Source organism: Pongo pygmaeus, chromosome 3 (assembly GCF_028885625.2).
Source record: "Pongo pygmaeus isolate AG05252 chromosome 3, NHGRI_mPonPyg2-v2.0_pri, whole genome shotgun sequence".
NCBI classification, from domain to species: domain Eukaryota; kingdom Metazoa; phylum Chordata; class Mammalia; order Primates; family Hominidae; genus Pongo; species Pongo pygmaeus.
Window position 1 is genome coordinate 87,753,535 of NC_072376.2, and position 19,074 is coordinate 87,772,608.

Consider the following 19,074-nt stretch of genomic DNA (forward strand, 5'->3'; position numbering starts at 1 on the left):
TGGGATTACAGGTGTGAGCCACTGCACCTGGCCACAGCTAGTTTAAATACAAAGAATCCAGTAGGTTAAAGGATAGAAAAAGATATCCCTGTGATAACACTAATCAAAAGAAAGTTGGGGTAATAATAGACAAAATCGATTTCAAAGCAAAGTATATAAATGGAAAACGAGGGTTGTTTCATAATGGTGAAAGGGTCAATTAAGAGGATATACAGTCCTAATACTTATGCACCTAATTAGAAAGCTTAAAATTCATATGCAAAAACCTGCAGAACTGCAAGAAGAAATAGATAAATTTATACAAGGTTGTCAAAAAAAAATATGAATATGGGCAGAGCTGAAAACAGTCCTGGAGGGAGAAGACCGTGGTCTCAGAAGTCTAGGGGGGCACCAAAACTAACGGGGACTGTGAAAGAATAATGCCCCCTGCAAAGATGTCCAGGTCCTAATCCCTAGAACATGTGAATATCACTAATATGGTTTGGCTCAGTGTCCCCACCCAAATCTCTTATTGAATTGTACTCCCATAACTCCCATGTGTTGTGGGAGAGGCCTGGTCGGAGATAATTGAATCATGGGAGCGGTTTCCCCCATACTGTTCTCATGGTAGTGAATAAGTCTCAAAAGATCTGATGGTTTGATAAGGGGAAACCCGTTTTACTTGGCTCTCATTCTCTCTCTTTGCCTGCCACCATCCTCTTAAGATGTGACTTTCTTCTCCTTGCATTCTGCCATGATTGTGAGGCCTCCCCCGCCACGTGGAACTGTGAGTCCAATTAAACTACTTTCTTTGGTAAATTGCCCAGTCTCAGGTATGTCTTTATCGGCAGTGTGAAAATGGAGTAATACAATCACGTTTCTTACATGGTGAAAGAGAGCTTGCAGATTTGATTAAATTAAGGATCTAAAGTATGGAAAGATTATCCTGGATTCTCCACCTGAGTCCTTACAAGAGACAGGCAGGAGAATCAGAGTCCAAGGAGATGTGACTATGGAAGCAAAGGTTGTGGTAATGAATAGCCATGAGCTAAGGAATGTGGACAGCCTCTAGAAGCTGGAAAAGGGAAGGAAATGAATTCTCCCAGAGACCATCCAGAGGGAATGCAGCCCTGCTGACCCATTTTAGATTTTGGACCTCCAGAACAACTGTAAGATAATTTGTGTTTTGTTTTACTCCACTAAGTTTGTGGTAATTTGTTACAATGGCAATAGGAAACTAATACTAGGCTAAGACAATATCAGAGAACCAAGCCAAGAAGTGGGAGCAACTGCAAAGTTAGTCAAATGTAACAAGAGGCAAAGAGAGAATCTAAAGGAAAGATTGGTTCTAGCTTGTTATGATGAGCCAGGTAGGGCATGGCACATGAGTAGACAGCCCCAGTTTGGGAGACAGCGTTAAAAAATATCCTGAAACACTCAAAAAAGTTTCATATTCCTCTAGCAAGGGACTCTGGACATGCACATACAGTGCCCCAAAACAGGAAATTACGTACATGACCCAGATTGTAGGATTTGAGATTCTCAAAAACAGATAAAGGTGAGCTGAACTAGGAAGCCCTGTGTTTCACAGCCTCAGTGTTGTGAAAAAAAAAAAAAAAAAAGGAACATAAGAATGTCATTGGAGTGGGCCAGGGAAGCCTGGCTTGTGCCTGAGAAGATAAATTCTACTTGTAGAGGGCCTGATTCTCTGGCCAAAAGAAAAAATATTCTATCCCTAGGAAGATGAGAGGTATAATTGGCTCTTCCACTGGACTAATGGGAAGAGGGAAGCCAGGTTTCTAAAATCTAAAGGCAAGCCTGGGTAGGGCCTGAGCCATTGATGCCTCTTGTTGATTACCCTCTTCATAGGTCTCATTATTTTACTTTAACATTGCTGCCTCAAACTTCATTTAATATTTTAACAACTGTCACAGCTCCCTTTGGAGAACACGCTCAGGATAAACAACTGTCCCCCTGCTGCCACATCCCTCACCTTCCCGCTAGCTGTGCTTCTGATCATAGAATTGTGCCTGATGCAGAGCAGGAGCTGACAGAGATTGAAACAAAAGAAGAAAATGTTAGATTAGGACCAGGAAACCCAAGAGCAGAAGACCTCCAATTTGTAATCTAAGAACCACATGAGGGTCCATGATGAGCACTAGTCACAGCAGTTGAGGAAGAAATGCTGAGAACCTAGCACATTCAACATTTCCGCACGTATTTTTCAGGAGCCAGGAACTGTATGCCAGGGAATATGCTAGGCATTGGAGAAACAACATAGATTCACTTCTTGTCTTAAAGGAGATTACATGCTAGTATGAAGTTCCAAAAGCCATAATCCAAGGATACCAGGGAGCCCAGCCATGTATCTCAAGACAGTGGGTTCTTGAATTCAGCCTAATGCCTTTCTCCTCATGGTGCACTACTTTATTGGACAACACACATGGCTCAATAGATTTATACCACAGCATCTTACAGTTTAAGTGTTTGGGTCTATCATTTTAGATCTATCTTCTCAGGTACATAAAGAAGTTTACAGACTAACATATTTAGTGTAATAACCCATCACATATACTGCTTTCGAAGCCCCATACACTAGTGTGAGGGAACGACAGGAATAAGGTGAAGACATTCACAACCTACAGGGACATAGAAGTATATAACACAAATACAGATAAGTGGGCAATATAGCAGGGTCTGTGGCAATTAAAGGTACTGAAACTATGAAATTAATGCAGCTTCAAAATTACAAAATAGAACATAAGTTTGTCAGGGTGGGCACTTTGAAAGTGCTGTCCCAGAACCTGGATTCTGTAAGCACCTTCCTGGGATGTGAGAGTAAGAGACCAAACCAGTTGGGGAGAACAAAACAGACTTGGGTTCAAGTCCGCAACCTCCCACTTCATTATATATGGGAAGTGGGTCAACTTGCTGAACTTCTCTGAGCACTTACAAAGTAGACAATAGCATCTTACCCATTGGTGGTGAGAATTTTATTTAATTGTGTATAAAACGTAGACCATACAATGAGCCATCTACATACTGTTTTTCTTTCTTCTTTAAATTCCATCCCATCCCAGAAACACAGGAAAAGGAAACAAGAACAGGAAGAAGAATAAAAACCAAGAGGAGAGAAATGCATTTCATAGGAAATGGCAAGTGGACAGGCAGCAGTGGTCAGGTAGGTTATTTGTGCCTTAAATAATCTTCCCTCTCTTGTGGCAACTCAGAAGCAGGCAAAGAACACTGTATCAATGAAAGGGAAAATTTTAATCACCATCCTCCTCTTCACCCTCTCACTCCAATACTGACAAGCCATTTAATCTATCTTAGATATGTTTCGTTCATTCACCCATTCATTCAACTTTATAAAACATCTTGACAGTGTTACTTAGAATGTTCCCAGATCAGTGTATACAAATCAAGGCACTTGGAGCAGAATGTAGATCAACTACATCACAAAGCACACCATTTAGCTCAGTCAATTTTTTTTCTGAGCAAGATTTCCTTAGTAAATGAAATCACATGTTGATTTACATTCTGGAACAAGAGCTTTTTCTCATCTGAACCAGTCAGAAAGAGTTCATAGGCTAGCTACTTTGTGTAGCCGTGTCTCAGAGTATCAAGTCACTTACTAAACAGATAATCCTTGAACTCACTTGAGCTCCATGGTTTGTGGTCAGTTAACAGCGGAGGAGTTCCTGACAGATTTGTGTCCAATAATAAACTTCTCAAATCCTTGTGGTACAGCTTGTGCAGTTGAAAGGTAATATCACATCCAGATTTGCAGATTTGGGCCTTGTGCTTTTTAAAACTTATTAAATAAAGAGTGAAGTGTATGTGCTATGCAGGATGCTAACCACAGATACTAGTGATTAGTACCTTATGGAGACAAGCATTCAGCTACAGACTTGCCAGTAAAATGTACTCAACATAAAATTTCAATGAAAATGAAGGATACTGGTGCTTATTAAACAGGTAGATTTTATAACGGTATAAAATGTTGCCAGGCTACACAGCTGAAAGAAATTACCTTTGAAATCCTGAGGATGTAAAAAAATTTTGGATTGTCACTCTTATTGTAACACTTGTAGATGGGTCTTTTTTTTTCTTTTTCTTTTTTTTTTTTTTTTAAGTATTTATTGATCATTCTTGGGTGTTTCTCGGAGAGGGGGATATGGCAGGGTCATAGGATAATAGTGGACAAAAGGTCAGCAGATAAACACATGAACAAAGGTCTCTGGTTTTGCTAGGCAGAGGTCCCTGCGGCCTTCCGGCCTTCTGCAGTGTTTGTGTCCCTGGGTACTTGAGATTAGGGAGTGGTGATGACTTTTTTTTTTTTAATTTATTATTATTATACTTTAGGTATATCTCCCAGTGCTATCCCTCCCCCCTCCCCCCACCCCACAACAGTCCCCAGAGTGTGATGTTCCCCTTCCTGTGTCCATGTGTTCTCATTGTTCACTTCCCACCTATGAGTGAGAACATGCGGTGTTTGGTTTTTTGTCCTTGTGATAGTTTACTGAGAATGATGATTTCCAATTTCATCCATGTCCCTACAAAGGACATGAACTCATCATTTTTGATGGCTGCATAGTATTCCATGGTGTATATGTGCCACATTTTCTTAATCCAGTCTATCATTGTTGGACATTTGGGTTGGTTCCAAGTCTTTGCTATTGTGAATAATGCCGCAATAAACATACGTGTGCATGTGTCTTTATAGCAGCATGATTTACAGTCCTTTGGGTATATACCCAGTAATGGGATGGCTGGGTCAAATGGTATTTCTAGTTCTAGATCCCTGAGGAATCGCCACACTGACTTCAACAATGGTTGAACTAGTTTACAGTCCCACCAACAGTGTAAAAGTGTTCCTATTTCTCCACATCCTCTCCAGCACCTGTTGTTTCCTGATTTTTTTAATGATTGCCATTCTAACTGGTGTGAGATGGTATCTCATTGTGGTTTTGATTTGCATTTCTCTGATGGCCTTGGTGATGACTCTTAAGGAGCATGCTGCCTTCAAGCATCTGTTTAACAAAGCAACGTCTTGCACCGCCCTTAATCCATTTAACCCTGAGTTGACACAGCACATGTTTCAGAGAGCACGGGGCTGGGGGCAAGGCCTTAGATCAACAGCATCCCAAGGCAGAAGAATTTCTCCTAGTACAGAACAAAATGGAGTCTCCTATGCCTACTTCTTTCTACACAGACACAGTAACAATCTGATCTCTCTTTCTTTTCCCCACATTTCCCCATTTTCTTTTCAACAAAACCACCATCATCATCATGCCCGTTCTCGATGGTCGCTGTCTCTTCGGAGCTGTTGGGTACACCTCCCAGACGGGGCAGCGCTCCTCACATCCCAGACGATGGGCGGCCGGGCAGAGGCGCTCCTCACCTCCCAGACGGGGCGGCCGGACAGAGGCGCTCCTCGCTTCCCAGACGATGGGCGGCGGGCAGAGACGCTCCTCACTTCCTATACGGGATGGCGGCCGGGCAGACGCGCTCCTCACTTCCCAGACAGTACCGCCGGGCAGAGGGGCTCCTCACACCCCAGATGATGGGCGGCAAGGCAGAGAAGCTCCTCACTTCCTAGAGGGGGTGGTGGCCGGGCGAAGGCTGTAATCTTAGCACTTTGGGAGGCCAAGGCAGGCGGCTGGGAGGTGGAGGTTGTAGCGAGCCGAGATCACGCCACTGCACTCCAGCCTGAGCACCATTGAGCACTGAGTGAGCGAGACTCCGTCTGCAATCTCAGCACCTCGGGAGGCGAGGCGGGCAGATCACTCGAGGTCAGGAACTGGAGACCAGCCTGGTCAACACGGCAAAACCCCGTCTCCACCAAAAATACAAAAACCAGTCAGGCGTGGCGGCGCGGGCCTGCGATCCCAGGCACTGGGCAGGCCGAGGCAGGAGAATCACAGGAGCCCGGGGCAGGGAGGTTGCAGCGAGCTGAGATCACAGCAGAACAGTCCAGCTTCGGCAACGGAGGGAGACCGAAGAAAGAAGGAGAGGGAGACCGAAGAGGGAGACAGGGAGAGGGAGGGGGAGAGGGACGGGGAGGGGGAGGGGGAGGGGGAGAGGGAGAGCTGTAGATGGGTCTTAAGAGGGAGAGCTGTAGATGAGTCTTAAGAGTAGAGAACGTCTTGATTATTGAGATGTACAATTCAAGTTTCTATGGCCATCACCATCATCTGGACATATTTTGTTGAAAATCACATGGGAAAAGGGTGTAACCAGAAACAAGACATGGCTATCCAAAGGATCAAACTCACCAGGACACCATAAAGACTGGTAAACTTTAGGATGAAATGCAAATGTATTCTATATATTAAAACTAAAAACCATTTTAGTAAGTTATTTTTAAATGTACCTGATAGCAAAGGGACTCTGTATGTGCCACGTGAGGGCTACGTGAGGACTGTTCGTGAAAGCATAAAGTAGAAGGCAACCCAAATATCCATCAAGCAGTAAATGGATAAATAAAACCGTGGCGTGCCCATGGAATGAAACAGTAAGCACCGATTCAAAAAGACATCAATCCATATTATCGCCATGGGAAGACAAGACCTTAACGTGGATAAAAACAATATAAAGCACAACTCAAAATAGTATCTCACTTACGTGGATAAAAATATAAAGCACAACTCAAAATAGTATCTCACTTATACAAAATGTTTTGAAACCCACCTACAAAACAATTTATAAGTGTGTACGTGTGTGTGTGTGTGTGTGTAAGTATACAGAAAAAGAAAGAAAAGATATATGCAAACTGTTAAAGTGGTTACTTCTAGAGAGGGGGTTATTTACTTCCTGGGAACAGAGAGAGTGCACATGAAAGAAAGAGAGATGAAGGGAGGGAGGAAAGGAGAACAAAAAAAAAGGAAAGAAGGGAGGAAAAGAAAATTATAATAACAGCATTCTACAAATTTAAATCAAAACCAGCTGGGCACAGTGGCTCATGCCTGTAATCCCAGCACTTTGGGAGGCCAAGGCAGGTGGATCACTTGAGGTCAGGAGTTCAAGACCAGACTGGCCAACATGGCAAGACCTCGTCTCTACTAAAAATACAAACATTAGCTGGGCATGGTAGCAGGCACCTGTAATCCCAGCTACTCAGGAGGCTGAGACAGGAGAATCGCTTGAGCCCAGAGGGGCAGAGGTTTCAGTGAGCCAAGATTGCACCACTGCACTCCAGCCTGGGCAACAGAGCAAGACTCTGTCTCCAAAAAAAAAAAAAAAAAAAATCAAAACCATTTCATCTCTGAAAAATGAGGCATTACTTGTTATCATTACCTTCATCATCCCCCTGGGACATTGGCTAAAGTTGGATCTTAGTCTTGAATTACTAGTATTTCCCGTGACACCTACATATTTCAAAGAAATCTCCCAAACCCCTGCCAGCCCAACTATTTGAGATTTAAATAAACCACTGTCTGGCTGGTGTGTTTTAAAGATTTTAATTAGCTTGCCTGTGACTGGTCACCAGCAGAACCCTACAAATGACTGCCTCCATCCCTTGTTGAGAACCTCACAATACAGCTTTCCAACTGACCCAATACCTCAGAAAACTAAAGAACGTGACTTCAAAGTACTGATATCTGAGAAGTATTGCATGCTGTAATAGAGCTGATCGCAATTTTTGTAAATCCTCATATTTCTGCCTGTGTTTTGTTTCAGATATCCATGTTCAAGAGGAAATGTTTGTTCAAGGCAAAAAATTATTTCTCAGTAATTATCATAGCTAACATTTATAAGGTGCCAATCTTTATTCAAAGTACTTAAACTTTATTAACTCATTTAACTTCACAACAACCCTATAAGGTAGGTACTATTATTATTATTCTCATTTTACAGAAGAGGAAATTAAACAGAGAAAAGCTAGGTAATTTGCCCAAGGTTTCACAGCTGGTATAACGATGTCTTCATATCATTATATGAAGTCACGTTGTTGTTGGTTCTGATCTACAATGCAAGAGCCAGAGACTTTTGTTTTGTTTTGTTTTGTCTTTTTTTATTTATTCTGGAGACCCAGAGACTTTGATTCACTCATTGTTGAATTGTTGCTGAACATTCACAATGTCTTAAAGGCCAGACTTCAATCACTTCATTTAGAAGCTCCAGTTGGGGCATTTAGAGGCTGAAGGATAAAATGTGAACTCATGTTGTGTCTGAAGCTGAGGAAAGCCCATAGTTACTCATTACCACAATCTGGATCTGTCTGATGCTACTGCCAAGCATAAACAGAGCAGATGCACACTCAGGATGAAGTCACCTTACCACATACACAGGCAAAACATTCAAATATCCACAGGTTTCACCAGCACAGGAGTCTGTCTAGTCACCTGGTTTCTCTCAGCTCTCAGAAAGAATGCATGGAATGATAAAAGATTGGTCTCGATCTCTGCTAATGCTTTACTCAACCACTGGAACTGACACAATTTTTTACTCTATGTCTACATCTCTAGTCTATAATCAAATACAAGAGCATAAAAAATTAATAGCTCTTCTTTCTCCATTTTAATATGAGGCTTAAGAATTTTCATTCTCTACGTGATTTGCTGCTATATTAGTAATATTTCAGAACCAGTTTTAGCAAACCACTTGTGGCATACTGTGTATGGCTTCAGGTACAGCTGGATCTAGGAGTTGAAATGATGTTTTCAGAATCTGGAGTCTCTCAACTCTGCTTTGTCAAGCAGCCTCTCCCTTCCTGTAGGATGTTCCTCACAACTTCAAGTCCAAAGACAAAATGTGTGCCTCCTTTCCCGTCATTCATATAACAGTCCTAGGACTAGTTCGGACTGAGTCTGATTGAAATGGCTTGAGTCAAATACTCAACCCTAAATAAATATCTGTGGCCATAGGAATGCTATGCTATGATTGGCAGGCATAGATTACAGCCGAGTCCTGGAACCAAGAGTGTAGAGAAATGATGGTTTTCCAGAGGGAACTCAGGGTTAAGTCATCAGAAGAACCAGATAGGTACTGGGCTGGGCAAGCCAAAATAATGGCAGTGGAGCAGAGAGAAGAGAGTAGGCTGGCTTTGTAGCGGTGGAGCAAAGCTGCAGAGTGAAGATTTTTTGTTAGTAAATCGCTTCGTGTACATTTGTTTACCACAACAAGGGGAACAGCATAGAAGTATTCTATCCTTGTTATGGCCATGATAGACAATATAGGCACTATGGGTCACCCCCAATAAATTACATTCTTGGAAGCTGACTCTTCTTAGCAGTGTCTCATCCACTCCCTCCCTGTGGACTATTGCTCTTTCCACTAGCCATGAGGTAGGTCCATGTGCTTTTGACATTTCTCAGAGAGAATAAACCAAACATTTATATAGGGTGATTTTTTAAACACTTTTTATAATGGAAAGTTCCAAACAAAAGTAGAGAGTATAATATACTCTAATGCATCCATCACCCAGCTTCAACAGTTATTAAACATGGACAGTCTTGTTTTATCCATACCCTCACTCTCTCCCCTCCTCTGATTATTTTGAAGCACATCCCAAGCAACGTATAATCTGTAGCTATTTCAGCATATATCTCTAAAAGATAAAGACTTTATTTTTTAATTTTTGTTTGCTTTTTTAGAGACAGAGTCTCACTCCACCACCCAGGCTGGAGTGCAGTGGCGCAATCTCGGCTCACTACAACCTCCGCCTCCCAAGTTCAAGTGATTCTCATGCTTCAGCCTCCTGATCAGCTGGGACTACAGGAGTGCACCACGATGCCCAGCTAATTTTTGTATTTTTTGGTAGAGATGGGGTTTCACCATGTTGGCCAGGCTGGTCTCAAACTCCTGGCTTCAAGTGATACCCCCAACCTCGGCCTCCCAAAGTGCTAGCATTACAGGTGTGAGTCACCACCACCACATCTGGCCTAGGACTCTGTTTTTTTTTAGACAAAGGTATATATATCACTGTTTCATCTGAAAACATTTAACAATAATCTCCCTCTAAACATTGTGATGGGTTGATATGTCTCTAAAGTCTCTTTTAATCTGTAGGTTCCCACTCCATTATTTATTTTACCTTGAAAAAAAAATTAACCAAGTGTTTTGCCCTACAGAACCTGGGTGAATTTTAAGGATACTATCACAGAGCTCTCACTGCAATAGGACGACAGCCAGAGTCTCAAGAGCACACCTACTATAGAAATTAAAATCAGGAATTCTGGAGCCAAATTGCCTGGGTTCATAGCATGGCTCTGCCACTTCTTAGCCACAGGACAACCTCTCTGTGCCTCAGTTTTCTCATCTCTAAAATGGGGATGACAATAGTAACTACCTCATTGGGTTGTTTTAAGAATTAAATGACTTAATGTATGTCCAATTCTTAGAACAGTGATGCTTAGAATATAGTAAATGATAACATAGATGAGGAAATTGAGAGGCAGGGAAGCTGACCGGTCCAAGGTCTTGCAGCTAAACAATGGCAGGGCAGAGAGCAGAACGTGGATTCAACCCACTGGTTTAATACTCTGTTTCAAACCATCGATGAACGCAGGCTCTTGTTGACGTGGGCATTACTCTGCCCCTCACCAGGATGTTACTGCCATTCTGTTGCTAAATCACTGGGATGAGGTTAGGAACCTTCTCCAGGCCTCAGGCTCCTGCTCTGCAAACTGAAGGAACTGGAGGTGTGGTTAAGGTGCCTGAACCCCCTTTTAGGAGAAATTCCAGCAGAAGATGCCCAAGCAAGCCTTGCAGGAAGTCATCCAGGCCACCTTCAAGTCAGTGCCAACCGCAGAATCTTTAGATCCCCCAAAAGAGCACCTGTCCCTTTGTGGTGCTTCTGACAGAGAACGCCGAGCAGCCCTAGACCTCCCTCACCCTGACTCAGGGGTGCCCACCACTCCCCATCCTCCCTGACACACATAATCCTGGCTGAGGCAGCCCAAATAGCAGCTTCCCCGGATTACTCACCGTGGCCCTGTGAGAAGAATGCCTCTCCCAGGCAGCGTCCGCAGTTGTGACCACAGATGGGAGACTAGCCTAATTGGACTTACCAGCAGCTCACCTTGGCTTCCTCAAGGCCCAGCAGCAGGACAGGACCTTTCTCTGAGCAGAACTTGAACAATAAAAGAAGCAGGTGAAGCTGATCCAGCCTCAGACAGACCTCCAGTGGGCCCTTGAGGATGTGAGAGGCAGCTCTGCGGGCCCACCCTAGAGCTGCATGTGGACAGCTAGGAAGCCTAGCCTTTCTGACATTGCTGGCCTGAAAGGTTTCATCTTTAGGGTTTTTTTCCTTCTCAGGCTGCTAGCTTCCATCTCACTTAATGCAGAAGGATGCTTGCCATTGTCTCAATTTAAGCACCTGAAACAAATTACTTAGCAAAAACCGTTTTCATTGTATCCAAACCCAGTGTCTTCAGTTTGAGCTTCCTGAAATTCCAAACACATGTTCAAACCTCCAGGAAAGAGGGAAAGAGAGACTGAGAAGAGGGGGACTGAAGCAGGGAAGTCACTATGAGATTCTCCCCAAAATCCCGATGTTCAGCCTCTGGGTGAAGGACATTCCATCCTGAGACAGAGGGGTTGCTCTCTTCACCAGCACCTTTCTGAAGTGTCTGCGTTAGAGGCAGTTCAGTGCTCACACAGCAGCCTGAAATTCTTAGTCCTCCCACACATCTCCAGTCAAGGAGCACTGGCCATGCCCCTTCATTGTCCATAAACACCCAAGCTCTTATTTAGAAGCAATTGATTTCTCAAATCTTTCCCTATGTATTTATTCACTAAACCTGTCAAGCAACACATTTAAGTATGACAGAGAAAGAATATGGGCATGTGTTAGGATTCCCTAGAGAAACAGAACCAATAGGATGAGTATATGGAGAGGAGAGGTTTAGTTTAAGGAAGTGCCTCATGCAGTTCTGGAGGCTGGCAAGTCCAAAATCTGCAGGGTAGGCCAGGCAGGCTGAAGACTCAGAGAAGAGCCTATACTGCAGTTCCGGTCCAAAAGCTGTCTGCTGCACAGTTCCCTCTTACTCAGGGAAGCTCAGTCTTTTATTCCATTCTGGCCTTCAGTTGATCAGATGAGGCCCACCCACATTACAGAGGGCCATCTGTTTACTCAAAGCCCACTGATTTCAATATAAACATCATCCCAAAACACCCTCCCAGAAACATCCAGAATAATGTTTGACCAACTATCTGGGTACTAAAGCCCAGCCAAGTTGGCACATCAAATTAATCTTTGCAGGGTGTGAGCAGGAGAAAAAAGAAGAGATGAGATTGCCCTGAGTCCAAATCCAGAAAGCAGGGCACAACCAAGAGAGCTAAAGACCCCTGGGTAAAGCCACCTCCTGCCCCCAAGTCCTTCCCTGAGGCAGACTTGCTGGACAACCAGATGCGTGAACATGCAGGTACAGGCGCAGACCCTTCTCCCTTCCCTCCTCCTCCATGCCTTTCACAACTATTTGCTAAGTGTCACTATGCCAAGCCCTGGGGCTAAAACTAATCAGGACTTGGTTCTTCTGTACATTTAAAAGTGGTTAAAATGGTCAATTTTATGTTATGTATATTTTACCACAATTTAAAATAAATTCGAAAAAAAATTAAAAGACTCTGTTCTTGCCATCAAGGGTCCCAACGTCCAGAGAGGGAGGGCATACACGAAACACAATTTCAGTCTAAGTTCTCACTAACAGCGTTGATAGCAGTTTCTTGGAAACTGCGACGTTAAACGAAATAACTATAAGGAAACCAATTTTACCATAAGCTAATGGATAGAAACAGGAGTTAAGATTCTACCGCATATTTCTTCTCATAAAAATACTACCAAACCTTACTACATAAAGTAGTAAACATCAGAGCCAAAACACTTCTAATAAACATTGAAATAAATGTGAGCTCTACATACACTTAAGAAAGATTAATAAAAACAAGTAAGTTATTTATTCACCCAATGATTCCAGTTCAGGATTACGTGTGGCCGCAGCCTGTCCTGACAGCTCAGGGTTCGAGGTGGGAACCAGCCCTGGCCAGGACACCATCCCATTACAGGGCACACTCCTTTACACAACAAGACTCACTCACACTGGGACCACGTGGACACGCCTGTTCACCTAACCTGCACAGCTGTGGAAAGTGGGAGGAAACCAGAGCACCCAGAGAAGACCCATGCAGACCTGGGGGGAACACTCAGACTCCACACACACAGCGGCCCGAGCCAGAAATCAACTTTTTTTCCCCCTCATCAACTTTATAACAAAACCTCATTATTCAAGGGCCTGCTATATAGGAGGTCACTGGTGGTAAAACAGGGCAAGCCGGAGAATGCAGAGCCCATGTGGGTCAACAGAAACTGTGCCTTACCTACCGGCTCATCTGCTCACCTCGTCCTTTCTCCCCCAACAAAGCTGCTCTGGACACAAGGCTCCTGGCACACTGCCAACCAGGCCTTCATGCCCAGATGTGGAAATCTCACTTCCCCAGTGTTGACATTCCACAGCACTCGCCCTTTATCCATCCTTCCACAGAGGCTTTTTTTTTTTTTTTTTTTTTTTGAGACAGGGTCTCTGTCACCCAGGCTGGAGTGTGGTGGCATGATCATGGCTCACTGTAGCCTCGACCTCCACAGGCTCAAGCGATCCTCCCACCTCAGCCTGCGAAGTAGCTGAGACTACAAGCACCACCACACCTGGCTAATTTTGGTTTATTTATTTATTTTTTTAAGAGATGGGGTTTTGCCATGTGACTCAAGCTGGGCCTCCCAAAGTGCAGGGATCACAGGCGTGAACCACTGTGCCCAGCCCCCCTCCACACATTCTTTCAATAACTTCTTGTAAAATTTCTTAGTATTTACTCACTAAAGTGTCTAGGTATCTTCCAAAACAAGACATTTTTATTCTCCCAATTTTTTATTTATTAAAAAAAAATAGGGCCAGGCGCAGTGGCTCACACCTGTAATCCCAACACTTTGGGAGACTGAGGCAGGTGGATCACCTGAGGTCAGCAGTTTGAAACCAGCCTGGCCAACATGGTGAAACCCTGTCTCTACTAAAAATACAAAAAAAAAGTTAGCCGGGTGTGGTGGTGCGTGCCTTTAATCCCAGCTACTCGGGAGGCTGAGGCACGAGAATCGCTTGAACCCAGGAGGCAGAGGTTGCTGTGAGCCCAGATCATGCCATTGCACTCCAGCCTGGGTGACAGAGCAAAACTCTGTCTCAAAAAAAAAATAAATAATAACTTTTTTTTTTAACTCAACCATAATCTCATCATCTGAACACACCTAACTCCAGCGGTCAAATGCTCAGACCAAAAGCCATGGTATTATCTATGACTCCTCAGTGTCTCTCACACCCTCTTCCAGTTCATCAGGAAATCCTGTCAATTCTACCTTCAAAATATGCCCTGAATCTCCCCATTTCTCACACCTTCACCACTACCACCCCAATCTGAGTCGCATAATCTCCCCACAAAACTACTGCAGCTGTCTGCTGTAGCTGGACCGTCCTGCCCCCAGCCATCTCTACATAGTGACCACAGTTGTCGTTTTTAAATGTAAGATCATGTTATACCTCTCTGAAAAACCCTCCAGTGCCTCCCATTTCACTGAAAATAATGATCTCCCCTCCCATTAATCCTTGACGTCTTCTATGCCTGTTCCCCTGACTCACTCGGCCTCAGCTTCAACTGTCTCCCTGCTGTCCTGCGTTACATCCCAAGCCTACTTCGGTCTCAGGACCCTGGCACTGGTTGTACTCTCTGCCTGATACGTTCTTCCTCCAGATATGCACATGGATAATTTACCCACCTCCCTCAAGTCCTTGTTGGAATACCTTTTTTTTTTTCTTTTTTTTTTTTTCTTTTTTTTTTTTTTTTGAGACAGGGTCTCACTCTGTCACCCAGGCTGATGTGCAGTGGTGCAATAGCTCACTGCAGCCTCAACCTCCCAGGCTCAAGTGATCCTTCCACCTCAGCCTCCCAAGTAGCTGGAACTACAGGTATGGGCCACCACACCTGGATAATTTTTGTATTTTCTGCAAAGATAGTGTTTTCCCATGTTGCCCAGGCCAATCTCGAACTCCTAATTCCTGGGACCAAATGATCTGCCCACCTCAGCCACCCAAAGTGCTGGGACTACAGGCATGAGCCACGGTGCCCACCAGAATATCATCTTCTAATTAAAATTCCAACTCCCCCACATTCCTTACCCTGATCATCTTTTATTTTTTTATAGCACCTATTTTGGAATATTCTAACATATTAACTAATTTACTCATGTGTTGTATTTATTGTTTATTCTCTGTCTCTACCACACTAGAATGTTAACTCCACTGGAACAGGTACTTTTACCTGTATCCCAAGCCCCTGGAATAGTGTCTGGCAGATAGTGGGCACCCAATAAATAGTTGTTGAATGAACTAAGTGATGAAACAGCAAAGTTCAACTCCCTAAGCTACGCTCCCAGGTGCCAGAGGCCCTGCTTCTCTGGGCTCCAAACCTGTGGTGGAGGACATCAGGAACTTTCCCCTAAGAAGTTTAACAAAGCCTTCTTAGATTAATAATCCTTCTGTGACAATATGTCTCACTACATATATTGGAAACTTTTTTCAAGGTGACTTAGATACAGACACTGAACAGACAAACCAATGAATAATTCCGTCTTGGTTGACAATTGGTTGGGACAAGTTCACATGCCAAGATGTCACTGAACCACAAGATCCTACAGTCACTGACAACTATTTCCTAAGATTCTCCCCACAAGGAAGTATTACAGTATAAGTATTGTTTATAGCAATCCCAGGCTTTGGGTCATAAAAAGTTGTTCTCTTTTCTTTTTCACAGGAACATTGATTGTCCTATGCCTGTTATCCGGCATTCTGAGTAACACACACATACTGGGATTGATTGAGTGGGAAGGCCACTTGACGCTATAGATATACTAGACACAAATCAGGGTAGCTCCTCGGCTGACATCCCCAGTGGCCCAGTCTCTGCTGTCCCCACACTTCCTCTAGTAATGGACCCTTCCCGCCCTCCCCAGCCACAAGACCTAGGCTTGGCCAACCAGAGATCTTCCCCGGGACTTTCCTAAGTGGTGCTGGCAGGAAAGAGCCTCCTTTCTCACAGGTTGTTAAGAAGAAGGATATAAAACAAAAGAGCCCATTAAAATAAGAACATAAATACACTAATGAATTAGTGAGTAAATGAATGAATGAATGAATGAATGAATGGATGTTTAAAACAAAGTGAATTCAGTCATGAATTGCTTAACAAAATGGATATTCTCTAAGAAATGCATCATTAGGCAATTTCATCATTGTGCCAACATCATAGTAGGCATTACACAAACATAGTTGGTATAGCCTACTACACACTTAGGTTATATGGTACAGGCCTATTATTCTTAGGCTACAAACCTGTAGAGCATGTTACTGTACTGAATACTGTAGGCAGTTGTAACACAATGGTTAAGTGTTTGTGTATCCAAACATAGAAAAGGAAGAGTAAAAATATCATATAAACGATTAAAAAAAAATACACCTGTGTAAGGTACTTACCACGAATGGAGCTTGCAGGATGGGAAGTTGCTCTGGGTGGAGCAGTGAGGGTGTGTGAACGTGAAGGACATTACACTCCTGAAGACTTTATCAACACTGCACACTTAGGCTATACTAAATTTATGGAAATATTTTCTTCAATAATAAATTAACCTTATCTTACTATAACTATTTTACTTTATAAATCTTTAAATTAAAAACATTAAATTTGGCCAGGCGCGGTGACTCACGCCTGTAATCCCAACACTTTGGGAGGCCGAGGCAGGTGGATCATCTGAGGTCAGGAGTTCGAAACCAGTCTGACCAACATGGTGTAACCCCGTCTCTACTAAAAATACAAAAATTAGCTGGGCATGGTGTTGCATGCCTATAATCTCAGCTACTCCGGAGGCTGAGGCAGGAGAATTGCTTGAACCGAGGAGGTGGAAGTTGCAGTGTTCACCCGAGATTGCGCCATTGCACTCCAGCCTGGGCAAAAGAGTGAAACTCTGTCTTAAAAAATAAATAAATTGTATTTATTTAATTAATTTATTTTATTTTTTTTTTTTTTGAGATGGAGTCTTTCTCTGTCACCCAGGCTGCAATGCAGTGGCCCGATCTCGGCTCATTGCAAGCTCCGCCTCCCGGATTCATGCCTTTCTTCTGCCTCAGCCTCCTCAGTAGCCGGGACTACAGGCGCCCGCCACCACACCTGGCTAATTTTTTGTATTTTTAATAGAGATGGGGTTCCACCATGTTAGCCAGGATGGTCTTGATCTCCTGGCCTCGTGATCTGCCTGCCTCGGCCTCCCAAAGTGCTAGGATTACAGGCGTGAGCCACCACACCTGGCCTAAATTAAAAATTTTTAACCTTTTGACCTTTTGTAATAACACTTAGCTTAAAATACAAACACACTGTACAGTAGTAAAAACATACTTTCTTTGTATTCTTATTCTATAAGTTTTATTCTATTTCTAAAATTTTTATTTTTTTTTACTTTTTAAACTTTTTTATTAAAAACTAAGACACAAACATATACATTAGCCTAGACCTACACAGGGTCAGGATCATCACTGTCACAGTCTTCCGCCTCCACATCTTGTTGCACTGGAAGATCTTCAGTGGCAATAACATGTATAGAGCTGCCATCTGCTATGATAACCATCCCTTCTTCTGAAATACTTCCTGAAGGACCTGCCTGAATCTATTTTAGAACAAACTTATTTTTTGTAAATAGAAAGAGTACAGTCTTAAATAACAATGAAAACTATAGTATAGTAAATGCATAAACCAGTAATGTAGTCATTTATCATTACCAAGTATTATGTACTATGCATAACTGTGAGTGCTATACTTTTTTCATGACTAGCAGTGCAGCAGGTTTGTTTATACCAGGATCATCAGCACAAACATGTGAGTAATGTATTGTGCTATGACTTTATGGCATCTACAAAGTCACTAGGCAATAGGAATTTTTCAGTTCCATTATAATCTTATGGAATCACTGTCATATATGTAATCTGTCATTGGCAAGAAGTCATTATACAGCATATGACCGTGTATTTAATTAGAAGAAAAAACATAAATTTTGGAATCAGAAAAATCTCAGTTCTGACTCTCAATCTTACCACTTAATGTCTTTCAGTCTTGAGGAAAGAAATGTTAACTCCTCTCAATACCTCATAATTTCTCATTGTGAGAAAAAGACCTAACACAAACTGGCCTACGTACATGGGCCCTTCCCCTTAACACACTGGATTAACAACTGTGACTCAAAGCCATTTATAGCCTTCTTGACATTGGGAAACGTACACATTAGAGTCTCATTGATCAGTCTGCAACTAAATGATTTGTGGATAACTAAAGTATATGACTAAAAAGATATTTTTACCAAAACTACTGCATTTGAAATAAGCTTTCAGAAATATTTTCGTATTTTTAAGGTATAAGGATTTTGGCAAATGAATCTGATAACTTCACACCAGTTTCATTGATTTTACGTGTTGTGAAACACTTGGCTCCTTTCTATATATAACATACAAAGACATAAGATATGCCAAGACTTAGTTATTCTATACACTAATAACAAAGAAATGTTAGAATTTTCTGCTGGATAAGAATTTGACAAAATTTTTTTAAATTGTGTTCCTTGGCCAGGCGCAGTGGCACACACCTGTAATCCCAGCATGTTGGGGAGTCGAGGTGGGCTGATCACCTGAGGTCAGGCATTCGAGACCAGCCTGGCCAAAATGGCGAAATCCCGTCTCTACCAAAAATACAAAAAAAAATTAGCTGGGTGTGGTGGCGCACCCTCATGCCTCAGCCTCCTGAGTAGCCATGTAATCCCAGCTACTCGGGAGGCTGAGGCAAGAGAATTGCTTGAGCCCCGGAAGCAGAGGTTGCCATGAGCCAAGATCGCACCACTGCACTCCAGCCTGGGCAACAGAATGAAACTCCATCTCAAAATTTAAAAAAAAGTGTTCCTTTTAAAATTTTGTTCCTTTATTTTATAAACTTCAGAACAACAGATTTGAATGAAAAAATAAGTTATTTTGCTTTTGTTATTTATTTTCATCAACATTTAAGATGAAAGCTCATTAG

General features: G+C 42.8%; 1 protein-coding gene across 3 annotated transcripts in view; it reads left to right on the plus strand.

Annotated features, from left to right (window-relative positions):
* The window catches only part of THAP6 (THAP domain containing 6), a 33,996-nt gene extending 21,462 nt beyond the window's left edge, over nt 1-12,534 (plus strand). Inside the window, exons 6-7 of one of the 3 annotated variants that reach the window (XR_010126069.1) lie at nt 3,060-3,160; nt 7,663-12,534. The gene's annotated coding sequence lies outside the window, so the exon portion shown is untranslated. The other 2 variants (XR_010126068.1, XR_008502188.2) reach the window with 2 other exon arrangements.
* The last annotated feature ends 6,540 nt before the right edge of the window (nt 12,535-19,074 follow it).